Source organism: Mustelus asterias, chromosome 15 (genome assembly GCF_964213995.1).
Source record: "Mustelus asterias chromosome 15, sMusAst1.hap1.1, whole genome shotgun sequence".
NCBI lineage: Eukaryota > Metazoa > Chordata > Chondrichthyes > Carcharhiniformes > Triakidae > Mustelus > Mustelus asterias.
Window position 1 is genome coordinate 17,197,828 of NC_135815.1, and position 13,371 is coordinate 17,211,198.

At 43.9% G+C, this 13,371-nt stretch overlaps 1 protein-coding gene across 1 annotated transcript in view; it reads left to right on the top strand.

Annotated features, from left to right (window-relative positions):
- Positions 1–264: 264 nt before the first annotated feature.
- LOC144504363 (uncharacterized) overlaps positions 265–13,371 on the top strand; it is a 38,567-nt gene continuing 25,460 nt past the window's right edge. The window contains exon 1 of the mRNA XM_078229572.1: positions 265–347. The gene's annotated coding sequence lies outside the window, so the exon portion shown is untranslated. The remainder of the gene's footprint in view (positions 348–13,371) is intronic.

Below are 13,371 nucleotides of genomic sequence, written 5' to 3' on the forward strand. Positions count from 1 at the left end.
TGATTTGTGAAGTACGTTCTCAGGTAGCAAACTCTCCAGAGTCCCTGTGAAGTTGTTCCACAAGCGAAGAGGAAGTTTGAAAGCAGGCGGAGTGCAGCCGGGAGGGTGGGGATAGCCGAGATCCACTGGTATGTTTTCAAAAGCTGCATACCTGACTGAGTGTGTGTGTGTGTTAGTGTGTGTCCAGGCCCCTCCCTGAGGGGGTTTCTAAAACACACCCATCCCAGTTTGTTTTCTGATAAACCTGTCCGATGACTTTCCGAGGCAGGGAGGACGCTTCATTCCTCCAGTGCACCTGTGGCACAGAAAGAGGTGCCTCTGTAGACAGCTCCTGACAGTCACTGCAGGTAGGAGACTCATTTCTGCGTGCTGGAATATAATGCTTTGGGCTAATGTTGATGCCAGATCAGTTGATAACTCTTAAGGGAAAATTGTTATGCGATTTTTAAAAAATAGACTAGTTTTAATCTCATCTGCGCGGGTGTAGTCCCGCATATGGCTTCAGAGCCAGACTGCTTGTGCAGTAGGTTGTTGAATATCTTGGCATCTGCTCATACTTTAACCTGGTGTTGTGAGACTTCTTACCATATATCTGGGAGCAGGCCAGTGGCAGATTTGAAGGGTATGTGAGAGCTCGCTAGTGACCTGAAAGGAAATCAGTTATTCGTCAGTCACTTGGACAGAAGGAAAAATAACATGCTGGAAATCATAGCTGGAATTTTGACCCCAGATAACAATGCTAAATACCAAAGCTTATAGAAATAAATTTCATGAGATAGGGAAAGAGTTTTCATCTTGTACGGTGGCCAGGGACCCGGGTTCGATTCCGTCCTTGGGTGACTGTGTGGAGTTTGTACATTCTCCCCGTGTCTGTGTGGGTGTCCTCTGGGTGCTGCAGTTTCCTCCCACACTCCAAAGATGGATAAATAAATTGGATAAATGGATAGGTAAATTTTTGAACAGTGAAGGAATTAAGGGTTATGGTGAGCAGGCGGGTAAGTGGAGCTGAGTCCGCGAAAAGATCAGCCATGATCTTATTGAATGGTGGAGCAGGCTCGAAGGGCCAGATGGCCGACTCCTACTCCTAGTTCTTATGATGTGGAGATGCCGGCGTTGGACTGGGGTAAACACAGTAAGAAGTTTAACAACACCAGGTTAAAGTCCAACAGGTTTATTTGGTAGCCAAAGCCACACAAGCTTTCGGAGCCTTAAGCCCCTTCTTCAGGTGAGTGGAATTCTGAATTCCCACTCATCTGAAGAAGAGGCTTAAGGCTCCGAAAGCTTGAGTGGCTTTTGCTACCAAATAAACCTGTCGGACTTTAACCTGGTGTTGTTAAACTTCTTACCTAGTTCTTATGCACAGGTTAGGTGGATTGGCCATGCTAAATTGTCCCTTAGTGTCCAGAGATGTGTGGGTTAGGTGGATTAGTCAAGGTAAATGTGCAGGGTTACGGGGATAGGGCGGGGAGGGAGGGCTTGGGGTGGGAGGTTCTTTCGGAGAGTCGGTGCAGACTTGATGGGCTGGATGGCTTCTTTCTGCATGATAGGGATTCTATGATTCTAACCTGTATACATTTGTACGGCAATAAAGGAAAAATATTATAAAGCTGACAGATGCAAAGATTTTTTCTGTAGAATGTATTGAGGGAAGATATTTTAAGGCTGTGTAACTATAGTTCAGGGATTAAAATATGACGCTGTAGAGAGATATACAATTGTTTCTGTACTGCTTTATAAGAATACAGCCCATCAAGCCAGCTCTGCCATTCCAATTCCAGAGCTTTCCCAAGGATTGCTAGACTAACTGACTTGTACTTTCCTGTTTTCCTTCTCCCTTCTCTCTTGAATAGCACTGTTACGTTTGCTAATTTCCAATCTGCTGGAACCGTTCCAGAATTTAGGACTTTTTTGAAAAACCATAGCCAGTGCATCCATGATATGGAAATAACTCACTAAGTTGTAAATCAGAAATGTTTAAAACAACAAGTGCTATAAATAGGTCTGTTGCTGTTATGTGAGTAAATTGTGATGGTTTTAAATTATTTTGGTTTTACTCTCTCTCTTCTCGTCCGTATTTTCTGTCAAGCTGCTCTTTCCTCTGCTGGGTGATAACAATGTTGGTGACACCGGAAATGTAACCCCAGGATTCCCCATGCCCTCTAATTCCTGCCAAGTCCTATAAGGATCCCTACAGAACATGTTTACATCTTGCTAGCACTTCAGAGCAAAATTTTTATTATGTTGCATAATGACCAGAGAAGGTTTGCTGCCCTCCCTCTGCCCCCCCCCCCCCCCCCCCCCACAGAGTTAGGGTCATCCTCTTGTACTTGCCCTAAGTGCCCATTATTTTCATGTCTGAGCAAGAATTGGCAGTGAATTTGACCAAGGGGGATATCACAACTGAACCTGCTCCCTCCCTCAAAGAAGGGCCATCCACATGCATTTTTGATGGCGGTGGGTGGACTGGGGTGGGGGCGGTGGTGTAGGTGGTATTCACTAGATAGAAACTGAAAGCAGGAGCCCTGGCAGATCTTTTCCCCCTCTTTAACACACTCATATTTGAGACAAAATTTGCATCTCAAATGCTGAATGTGCAATCTGCTCCAGAAATGCAGCCGGGAGCCTGAACCTGGAACATTCTTTATGGGAGTTTATTAAAGTGGTGAGATTGGTAGCGCCCTCATCTCTGAGACAGGAGGTAATGGGTTCAAGCCCCAATCCCGGACTTCAGTAGGAAGAGTTTTTTAAACAGATTTGAATGTTAGAAGGAGAAGTACTGAGTGGGACTCAAAAAACCTTATCTACAGCAATCAAAGGGCCAAGTTTAAAAACTGGAATGAATGAATGAGTAGGCATGCTAATATATTGCATAACTTTATTTAGGGGAATTTGTAGAATTTTCTCCCAGATAATTAGGTAAATGGGGCAGGGTTTATTGTAGGGCAGATATGTGAGGCCTGCATAAGGAATGGGCCTGATTAAATAAATCGATTTCTCTCTTGTTTGGGGAACAGAGCCATGATTCTCCCAAAAAAATTCTAGGTGTCGGATTTGTGTAAAAACTGGAGTAAATCATGTTGGTTTTGTTCAGCGGGGGTTTCAAAATGAATCTCCCAAACTCTTGCACTGCAGAATGCACTAGCGTCAATCCCATTGAAATTCAGGGGGTGGGGCTATTCCTGCTGGAGAGGCATGGCGCTGAGTGGGCCACTGCGCGTGTGCCGATCTGTCAGCACCGAGGTCCACGCATGCACAGTGGCCCCTGTCTGCCGGCACCCGTTCACTGGCCAGCTCGATCGCAGGCCCCCCCCAAACATGCCTGGGCCAGCCTCAGCCCCCTTCCCCCTCCCACCGCCTCCCCCCCCCCCCCCCCACCCACGTCCCACAGCCCTGATCTCATGATATACCTCCCCACCCCGATGGCCAGCCCCGATAGCTGGCCTCTCTCCCTCTGTCACTCAGCTTGAATGTAGTGGCAGCGGGACCCTCACACAATCAGATCGCCCCCCCCCCCCCCCCTGCCGAGGCCTCATTTGGTCCTGCACCCTTGGCACTGCCCTATGCCTGTTGGGCAGAGCCAAGGTGCCCCTTGGGCATTGGCACTTTGCCCCCTTGGGCTGTGCTGAGGGTCTAGGCTGGCACTGCCAAGGTGGCAACCCAGGGGGCACCCCCTAACCCCTGACCCCCTGGGGCGCCCCCATAGCCCCTCCTTCACTCCAGTGGGGTCGGGCCACCAGTTTCCTGCAAGTGGGGAGCTATACTAAACCCTGGGGGCTGTGGGGGTGGGGAGGGAGGCCTGGGACTGAAATCTCCTGGCTCGTTAATGATATTAAAATGTAGAATTTAAATAGCAGTTGCAGCTCCGTGCCGATTTCCAGAGCAAAGCTGACACTGCCAGAAATCCAGCTGCCAGAGACATGCGGAGGCCGTGGTGCCCAGCGGGGAGCCCACAAAACAATCTCTGCTGGAGTCTCCCACCCACCTGACGAAGGAACAGCCTGTTCCGAAAGCTAGTGGCTTTTGCTACCAAATAAACCTGTTGGACTTTAACCTGGTGTTGTGAGTCTCCCGGCCCACTGTGCTACAAAAGCAGTGCGGCAGGGTGGGAGAATCATTTCTTCCCCCCCCCCCTCCCCCCATATATTTTTATCAGAAATTTTTCAGAGTAAATGACAGTTTTTCCAATATGCTTAGTAGTCTAATGATGTCCAAAATCTTAGACAATGCTACAATCAGAACTGTTGTAAATAATTCTGAGGAGCACAGAAGTTGCAGGAGGATATTGATGGGGTGAAAGTATCACAGGTTAAAGCCATTTAGAGACCATTCAGGTGCTGGTGAAATATTTGTTATTTTTAAAAATTGGACTTTGTAGTTTTTTTTCAAATCGTTTAGTGGTACAAATTACAGTGCAATTGGTAGTTAATGGTGCAATTTTGAAAACATTTTGGAAAGATAATTGCCAGAGTTGATGACAATTTGGGAGCTGTGAGTCAGAGAAATGATGTTTCTTTCTCCCCACCCTCTACTTCTACCTCAATGTGGAATGTCTTCCCAGACAAGTATTCAACATCCAGTGACTGACTGGACACTGGCCCAACTCACTGAACTGAATCTGTGCAAGAGGCAATCCTGCAAGTGACTCTCACACTTGAGGCCTTCAAATTTAACAAAAGTAAGAATTCCTAATGACGAGGAGAATTCAGAGTGTTCAAAATTCCAGATTGAGTGCGAGTCTGCCCTGATTATTGTGATCTTTTAGAGAAGGGTTTAAATGGAAAAGATAGAAAAAATTTACAATAAGCACTTTTAAGGCACAAGAACAAATGTTCAGGATACACTTTGCATTTGTGTTCCATCGAGGCAAAAGTACGCATTTCTTAATGCAGCCTTTTCCTACAATTAACATGAACAGTTCTCTAATTGCATTTTAGGTGGGGAGCAAAACAGAATTTAGTGATAATTGGAAGAAATGTCCAACATACCTAATCTGCATTCCAATTAACATATAAAGTTTATATATTAGTCATAAGTAAGGCTTACATTAACACTGCAATGAAGTTACTGTGGAAATTCCCGAGTCGCCACACTCCGTTCGGCTCAATGCACATAACCAGCACGTTTTTCAGCCTGCGGGAGGAAACCGGAGCACCCGGAGGAAACCCACGCAGACACAGGGAGAACGTGCAGACTCCGCACAGACCCAACCCGGGAATCGAACCCAGGTCCCTGGTGCTGTGAGGCAGCAGTGCTAATCATTGTGCCACCATGCCACCCACCTACAAGAATTATATTAGCATCCTTAATGTAAAGAAATGTCCCAAGATCAAGATTAGCAACAAAAAATAAAGCCATGCTCATGCACAGGAGAATGTACACTTGCCTGTTTACACAAGGCAATGAATCAATTAAGGGCATTTATTTCATGTCCACCCTACTTCACTTTATGTCTACTGAACGCAGTTTTCAAATTTTAAAAATGATCAATAGTTTTCTGTTTTTGTCAGGAGTTGGGGGCATAGTGACAAGATTGTGACCCAGAAAGTTTGCTTTTCCAGATGGGTGTTAAGAATCCAGAGTGAAATGATTTTAGGCAATCTTAATCATTTGCTAGGAGGCAACTTCTTGAATGATTGGAATTTGTATTAATTGGCACTGAGTGTTTTGGGTGGATGAGTATAATTAATGCAAGGTCAGAGTGGGCGGATTCAATTATAAAACAGGTTTATTCTCACACTTCATCAACAGGGAATTGGCGATCCAGTCAAAACTTTATGCATTGGTGCACTTCATATCCATCAGCAGACCATTCAAAACCATGCCATCTTAATGATATTGAGCTGGGTTCTGACTCTACATACGCTCCATCACCAGCTCATTGAATTCTGGCCTTTTGTGCATCCTCAATTCTCATTGCTTGAAGAGAAGACAATGGAGTCTCCTGAACTTATGTACAGGGTTTCAATGACTTCCCTGGAGCGTTGATGCGCAGTGAGCTGTGAGATGTTGATATTGACATTAGTTTCAGCTAATAAGGATCCTGAGGTGTAAACCAGAGGGTGGCAGTGACCTTGATAGAGATTGGCAATGCCATTCTTGCCCCTGCTCGGCAGTAGCAAGTTTGGTTGGAGAAGTTGAAGGGTGTCTAGCCAGCTGCTGGAGAATGGCGATATTATCTGCCTGGGAGCTGGCAGCTTGCTGTGCATTAGGGTTAGACATTACATTACATTACAGTATTTTATATTGGTCTTCAATATTGGTTGTGAAAGCTGAAAGCATTGAAACTGAGACAAAGATTGTGGCACGCTTTGCTTACCAAGCAATAACTTGAGAACCTCTTAACATAAGAATATAAGAACTAGGAGCAGGAGGAGGCCATCTGGCCCCTCGAGCCTGCTCCACCATTCAATAAGATCATGGCTGATCTTTTCGTGGATTCAGCTCCACTTACCCACCCGCTCACCATAACCCTTAATTCCTTTACTGTTCAAAAATGTATCTATCCTTGCCTTAAAAACATTCAATGAGGTAGCCTCGACTGCTTTACTGGGCAGGGAATTCCACAGATTCACAATCCTTTGTGTGAAGAAGTTCTTCCTCAACTCAGTCCTAAATCTGCTTCCCCTTATTTTGAGGCCATGCCCCCAAGTTCTAGTTTCACCTGCCAGTGGAAACAACTTCCCTGCTTCTATCTTATCTATTCCCTTCATAATCTTATATGTTTCTATAAGATCTCCCCTCATTCTTCTGAATTCCAATGAGTATAGCCCCAGTCTACTCAGTCTCTCCTCATAAGCCAACCCTCTCAACTCCGGAATCAACCTAGTGAATCTCTTCTGCACCCCCTCCAGTGCCAGTATATCCTTTCTCAAGTAAGGAGACCAAAACTGTACACAGTACTCCAGGTGTGGCCTCACCAGCACCTTATACAGCTGCAATATAACCTCGTTGTTTTTAAACTCCATCCCTCTAGCATTGAAGGACAAAATTCCATTTGCCACCTTAATTACCTGCTGCACCTGCAAACCAACTCCTTGTGATTCTTGCACAAGGACACCCAGGTCCCTGTGCACAGCAGCATGCTGCAATTTTTTGCCATTTAAATAATAGTCCATTTTGCTGTTATTCCTACCAAAATGGATGACCTCACATTTACCAACATTGTATTCCATCTGCCAGACCCTCGCCCACTCACTTAGATTATCTATATCCCTTTGCAGACTTTCAGCATCCTCTGCACACTTTGCTCTGCCACCTATCTTAATATCATCTGCGAATGTTGACACACTACACTTGGTCCCCAACTCCAAATCATCTATGTAAATTGTAAACAATTGCGGTCCCAACACTGATCCCTGAGGCACATCACTAGTCACTGATCGCCAACCAGAAAAACACCCATTTACTCCCACTCTTTGCTTTCTGTTCATTAACCAATCCTCTATCCATGCTAATACATTACCCGCAACATTGCACCTTTATCTTATGTAGCAATCTTTGGTGCGGCACCTTGTCAAATGCCTTCTGGAAATCCAGATACACCACATCCACAGTTCCCCATTGTCCACTTGTTAAGTCAAAAACTTGAGCTCACAACGTGCAGTATTATTCAGGGAAGTTATAATTTTAAAACTGCTCTAACCTTTTGGAATTTCAGGATTATAAAGGATCCATAGCATAGTTTTAAAAAAAACCGATCCAAGGGATAAAACAGATGAACAATTAGGAAAGATCTGAGAAGTATAAGCTGTACAGTCTAAAGAGAATTATGCTTGGGGTAGCTTTAATTGACTATAAGATATTGTTAAATTGTATAGATGGATAAGGATGGACTGGATAGTCAGAATGGCCTGTTTCTGTGCCATATTATAGAATACCTACAGTGCAAAAAGAGGCCATTCAACCCATCGAGTCTGCACCAACTCTCCAATAGAGCATCCCACCCAGGCCCTATCCCCATAACTCCAAGTATTTACCCTGCTAATCCCCCTAACCTACACATCTTGGGACACTAAGGGACTATTTAGCATTGTCAATCTACTTAACTTGCACATTTTTGGATAGTGGTAGGAAACTGGACCACCCGGAGGAAACCCACACAGACATGGGTAGAACATGAAACTCCACACAAGGCTGTAATTAAACCTGGGGCCCTGGCGCTGTGAGGCGGCAGTGTTAACCACTGTGCTACCCTTATATTCCAGGTAAGATTAACCCAGATTAATACTGCCAAGTAAACCATTATAAAGTAGGACTAAAGTGAATTATAAATTGTAGGGGGAATATACTTAGTTTTTTAAATTCTTTCATGGGATGTGGGCATCGCTGGTTATAGGCCAACATTTGTTACCCAATTGCCCTTAAGAAAGTGGTGGTGGGCCACCTTCTTGGACCACTGCAGTCCATCTGATGCAGATACAGGCAAGTGCTGTGAGGGAGGGAGTTCCAAAATCTTGACCCCTGCGACAGTGAGGGAACCAAGATATAGTTCCAAGTCAGGATGACATGTGGGTTGGAAGGAAACTTGCAGTGTTTCTCTGTGCACTGTACAGTATTTTATATTGGTATTCAGTATTGGTTGTGAAAGCATTGGAACTGAAAACAAAGACTTTGGCCAAGAAATAAGAATTAACAGGCACACAGATGAGCTCCCCAGGCCGAATGACTGTCTCCTATCCTTGAAATGCTGCTTTCTTTATTAGAACTGTTGGGTGTATTTTTATTCGGTGCATTGTGGACAGCCAGGTATTTCAATCTCTGCTGGCAAATGGTGTATTCCAACAGAGAGTTCTAAACAAAACAGAACTTTCTTTGCATGTTAGTGTAGGGTGGGAAGGAATGCTGTAAATCCCGTTACACAGGCAACATTCTTCTCCCTTAACAAACAATCTTAGCTCCCTTTCTGGACTGTGTGTTAATACAAATGGTGTTGGTCATACTGTGTACAGAGTGATAGATTATGATTTGATTTTTGATTTGATTTATTATTGTCACATGTATTAACATACAGTGAAAAGTATTGTTTCTTGCGCACTAAACAGACAAAGCATACCATTCATTGAGAAGGAAATGAGAGAGTGCAGAATATAGTGTTACAGTCATAGTAGGGTGTAGAGAAAGATCAACTTAATGCAAGGTAAGTCCATTCAAAAGTCTGACAGAAGCCAGGAAGAAGCTGTTCTTGAGTCGGTTGGTACGTGACCTCAGACTTTTGTATCTTTTTCCCGAAGGAAGAAGGTGGAAGAGAGAATGTCTGGAGTGCGTGGGGTCCTTAATTATGTTGGTTGCTTTGCCAAGGCAGCGGGAAGTGTAGTCAGAGTCAATGGATGGGAGGTTGGTTTGCGTGATGGATAGGGCTACATTCACGACCTTTTGTAATTCCTTGCGGTCTTGGGCAGAACAGGAGCCATACCAAGCTGTGATACAATCAGAAAGAATGCTTTCTATCGTGCATCTGTAAAAGTTGGTGTGCGTTGTAGCTGACATGGCAAATTTTCTTAGTCTTCTGAGAAAGTAGAAGTGTTGGTGGGCTTTCTTAACTATAGTGTCGGTATGGGGGGGGGACCAGGACAGGTTGTTGGTGATCTGGACACCTAAAAACTTGAAGCTCACGACCCTTTCTACTTCGTCCCCATAACATGTTCTCCTTTTCGTTTCCTGAAGTCGATGACAGTCTCCTTCATTTTGTTGACATTGAGGGAGAGACTATTGTTGTCGCACCAGTTCATCAGATTCTCTATCTCATTCCTGTACTCTGTCTCGTCATTGTTTGAGATCCGACCCACTACGGTGGTGTTGTCAGCAAATTTGAAAATCGAATTGAAGGGGAATTTGGCCACACAATCATCGGTGTATAAGGAGTATAGTCGGGGGCTGAGAACACAGCCTTGTGGGGCACCAGTGTTGAGGATGATCGTGGAGGAGGTGTTGTTGCCTATCCTTATTGATTGTGGTCTGTGAGTTAGGAAGTTCAGGACCCAGTCGCAGAGGGAGGTGCCAAGGCCTTAGACCATGGAATTTGGAGATGAGTTTTGAGGGAATAATGGTGTTGAAGGCTGAGCTGTAGTCAATAAATAGGAGTCTGACACAGGTTTTCTATGAAATAGATTGGCATTGTTACTATTGAATTTGCACCATCGCCCTGTAAGGCAGTGCATTCTAGGTTGTCACCGTGTTTAAGAAAATCTTCTCATCCCACCTTTAGTCATTTTGCCAATTACCTTAAATGTGTGTTCTCTGGTTACCAACTGTCCTGCCAGTGCTAACATTTCTATGAAATAGAATAGCAGTTTCCTCTTAGATTGGAGCAAGTACTGAAAGATGAACAGCAAGTCAACATCAATTTAGTACTTCATCCAATGTTTTCCCCTATATTTCACTCCTGATTCATACAGATTTACCTTGGTGTTTGTTTCCATGTTATTTCACCAGTGTGCCCATTCTGTACTTTATTGAGTCACTGTGCAAAGGAAGGAAACAAATATTGATTAAAGATTTAGAATTTCAGATCTTAACGCATTTGAAATCATGTGTTTCATTTGTGATTAAAGAGCAGGTGGGGATTTTGATCCCAGGTTAGGGTTAAATAATTGATAGAAGTTGCTGATAGCTGCATCAATGTAAACAGTTCTGAAATAGAGTCACATTGGACTGGAAACCTTGGCCGGTCTCGCACGCCTCACTACTGCTGCCAGCGGGAACGGAGAATTTGGCGCTCAGCCAAATCTTCATTCACTGCAGCGGGACTGGAGAGTCCCAGCTGCAGGCGAGGTCAGAGAATTTTGGCAGTTAATTCTGTTTCTCTCTCCACAGCTGCCACCAGAGCTACTGAATTGTTCCAGCACTTTCTGCTTTCATGTCGATGTGGAATTGCTTTTTCTATAAGCTGAAAGAACTGCTTGTTTGTCGGTCGTCAGCCGCGTGTTACAGTTAGCTAACAACCTGCCTTGTGCAGAAAATAATGCGAATTGAAATTAGAATAAAAACATATTTCCTGACAGGTAGAGGAGAATCTGTGGGACAGATTCCTAGGGAAGGTCATTTATTTATCATCAATTGGTACCTTAAGAGGAGAACTGAATTGACAGATTCCAGAAGGAGTGATCTTTGGTGATTTACAATTTTCTTCTGCAATTTTCATCCTTCACTGTTTTGCTCCAATGAGAAAGAAAACTAATATTCTCGTTTGTTTCTTTGTGGGAGAGTTAAGGGATGGAGGTTAATATCCTTTAAAGGAGGATATAAGCTGTGGGTGGCATTGAGGGGAAGGAAGTTTATGATTGAATAACTAAAACATGAACTTTAAATTAAGTGACATGAAAGAACAATTCACACCTGAACATTCTAGTGCTCGTACGTCTGAACTCTTACAGACAAAAATGTTCTTTCCTTGCAGTACTTGTTATTGAGGCTGTTTAGGGCCATTTGTACATAATGTGTGTGTGCTCGTATTGTCAAATATGAATATAATGTTGTTAAAATTGTTTAAATACTTAGAATTCTAGAATTTTGGAGGGCAGAAGGAGATGATTCAGCCTATCGTGTCAGTGGTGGCTATTTGAAAGATATCCAATTAGTCTCACTTCATCACACTTTTCCTATAGCCTTGTAATATATTTATTTTCAAATATTTATCCATTTCCTCTTGGAAAGTTACTATTGAATTTGCACTATCGCTCTATAAGGCAGTGCATTCTAGGTTGTCACCTGTGTTTAAGAAAATCTTCTCATCCCACCTTTAGTCCTTTTGCCAATTACCTTAAATGCGTGTTCTCTGGTTAGCAACCGTCCTCTCCATTCTCTGCTACCAACCGTACTGATGTGGAGATGCCGGCGACCAACCGTCCTGCCAGTGCTAACAGTTTCTCCTCAGAACCCCTCATAATTCTGAACATCTCTATTAAATCTCCACTTGAGCTTCTCAGGTCTAAGGTGATTCCAATTTCTCTAGTCTGTCCACTTAACTTGATTTTAAATTCTGAATAAATTTAATTACCAAAGCTTAAAGCACTCGTACCACATCCTTGCACCAACTATTTGTATACAGACGCAAATTTATTTAAAATACACGTTTAATGCCCTATATTGAAGTAATGGATACAGGAATGTACTTAACAGCACTATGGGTGTACCTACACCTTAGGGACTGCAGCAGTCAAGAAGGCAGTTCCCCCACACCTTCTCAAGGGCAACTAGGGATGGCAATAAATGCTGGTCTAGCCAGCGGCGCCACATCCCATAAGATGAATTTAAAATGAATTATATATGAAGTTCAACAATTGGAATTTCTTGAGGGCCATCTTTCCGATGTGCACTCTGTTGCAGCGCCATCATCTCCCCATCACCCCCACCCCAACTACCAGGAATACGTAATGATTTGTCACAGAGAACATAGCCACAACTTCCTGATATATGAACTGGCTTGGAGTGGTTCCATGCCGGAAATATTTATCGGGAAAATTTCTAAAGAAGCAAGAGGTTAAATGCCAGAATTTCAACAGTTGCTAATTGGTGACATACTGGTGAACAATTCAGACATTTTAAATTGCGTGGTTGAGGCATACAAACCAGAGTGATACACTGTTTTATAATGAGGATGTAAATGCATTGGAAGCAGCTTAGGGAAAGTTTACTAGACTCATACCATGGAATGGGTGGGTTGCCTTGCAAGGAAAAGCTTAACAGGCTAGACTTGTATCCGCATGCGTTTAGAAGAGGCAGAAGTGACCTGAGGAGCCTTGGGTAGATGTGAGGAGCGTGTTTTCTCATGTGGGTGAATCTAACACTAGGGGTGACTGTTTAAAAATAAAGGGTTGCCCATTTAAGAAAGAAGTAAGGGACAAGAGTTTCCTGAAAATTGGCAAAGGCAGCTTTCTCCAGCATAAGTCCAGGGCTTTGAGTAAAAACCTTCAACAATTTGAAGGTGACGTCACAGGTGGAGAAGGTGGTGAAGAAGGCATATGGCATGCTTGCCTTTCTAGGACGGGGCATAGAGTATAAGAGTTGGGGTCTGATGTTGCAGATGTATAGAACGTTGGTTCGGCCGCATTTGGAATACTGCGTCCAGTTCTGGTCGCCACACTACCAGAAGGACGTGGAGGCTTTGGAGAGAGTACAGAGGAGGTTTACCAGGATGTTGCCTGGTATGGAGGGGCTTGGTTATGAGGAGAGATTGGGGAAACTGGGGTTGTTCTCCTTGGAAAGACGGAGGATGAGGGGAGACTTAATAGAGGTGTATAAAATTATGAAAGGCATAGATAGGGTGAACGGTGGGAAGCTTTTCCCCGGGTCGGTGGTGACGTTCACGAGGGGTCATAGGTTCAAGGTGAAGGGGGGGAGGTTTAACACAGATATCAGAAGGACATATTTCAC